This window comes from Arachis duranensis, chromosome 4, assembly GCF_000817695.3.
Source record: "Arachis duranensis cultivar V14167 chromosome 4, aradu.V14167.gnm2.J7QH, whole genome shotgun sequence".
Classification (NCBI taxonomy): Eukaryota; Viridiplantae; Streptophyta; class Magnoliopsida; order Fabales; family Fabaceae; genus Arachis; species Arachis duranensis.
Genome location: NC_029775.3, coordinates 95169915 through 95171788, shown reverse-complemented (window position 1 = coordinate 95171788; position 1874 = coordinate 95169915).

The window sequence follows — 1874 nt, the reverse complement described above, 5'->3', positions numbered from 1 at the left end:
TTTCAAAAATAATTTTGAAAAAGAGGTTAGTATTTTTGAAAATTAAAGATAAGATAAGATTAAAATTAAAATTTAAAACAATTAAAAAGAATTTTTGAAAAAGAGAGAGGTATTTTTGAAAATTGAAGAGGGAAAAGTAGTTAGGTGGTTTTGAAAAAGATAAGAAACAAACAAAATGTCAAATAGTTAGTTGAGAAAGATATTAAAATCAAATTTGAAAAGATTAGAAGATAAGAAGTTGGATAAGATATTTTGAAACCCAATTTTTGAAAAAGATAAAATTTTGAAAAAGATAAGATAAAAGATAAAATAAGAAGATAAGATAAGATATGTTTGAAAAAGTTTTAATTTTTAAAATTACTTAACTAACAAGAAACTAAAAGATATGATTCTAGAACTTAAAGATTGAACCTTTCTTTACAAGAAAGTAACAAACTTCAAATTTTTGAATCAATCACATTAATTGTTAGTGTAATTTCGCAAATATGATATAAAGATAAGAAAAATATTTTGAAAATATTTTGAAAAAGATTTTGAAAAGATAAGATTTTTAAAATTTGAAAATTTGATTTGACTTGTAAGAAACAACTAATTTTGAAATTTTTTTTGACTAAGTCAACTTCAAATTTTCGAAATTTTGAGAGAAAAAAGGAAAATATATTTTTTTGATTTTTGAATTTTTAATTATGAGAGAGAAAAACACAAACATGACCCCAAAACATGAAAATTTTGGATCAAAACACTTAATGCATGCAAGAACACTATGAATGTCAAGATGAACACCAAGAACATTTTGAAGATCATGATGAACATCAAGAACATATTTTTGAAAAAATTTTTGATGCAAAGAAAACATGTAAGATACCAAACTTAGAAATCTTTAATGCATGGACTCTATGAATGCAAAAATACATATGAAAAACAACAAACAACACAAAACAAGAAAACATCAAGATCAAACAAGAAGACTTATCAAGAACAACTTGAAGATCATGAAGAATACTATGAATGCATGAAATTTTTCAAAAAATGCAAGTAAAATTTTTAAAACATGCAATTGACACCAAACTTAAAAATTGATTCAAGACTCAAACAAGAAACACAAAATATTTTTGATTTTTATGATTTTATTAATTTTTTTTGGATTTTTATTATATTTTTCGAAAATAAAGTTTGGAAAAACAAAAAAGAAAAGAAAAATTTTGAAAAAGATTTTCGAAAAGAAAATTACCTAATCTGAGCAACAAGATGAACCGTCAGTTGTCCATACTCGAACAATCCCCGGCAACGGCACCAAAAACTTGGTGGACGAAATTGTGATCCTCAAAGTTGGTCTCTTTGTATTTCTATGAAATTTAAATATTGGCTCTATCAAAAATACCCCAAAGAGATCATAGTATGATGAATTGGGATCTTAATAATCCCTGGTAATGGCACCAACAACTTAGTGTTGTTGTTGGACCAAAAGAGTTACAGGCACTGTTAGAGAATCTCACAACTCCGTTCAACTAACCAGCAAGTGCACTGGGTCGTCCAAGTAATACCTTACGTGAGTAAGGGTCGATCCCACGGTGATTGTTGGTATGAAGCAAGCTATGGTCACCTTGTAAATCTCAGTTAGGCAGATTAAATTGGTTTATGATAAGTTCGAAAATTAATAATAAACAGAAAATAAAATAGGATAGAAATACTTATGTAAGTCAATAGTGGGAATTTCAGATAGGCGTATGGATATGCTGTGCTCCTCTTGAATCTCTACTTTCTTATTACATTCATCCAATCCTTCTTACTCCTTTCCATGGCAAGCTGTATGTAGGGCGTCACCGTCGTCAATGGCTACTTTTCATCCTCTCGGGAAAATGGTCCTATGCGCC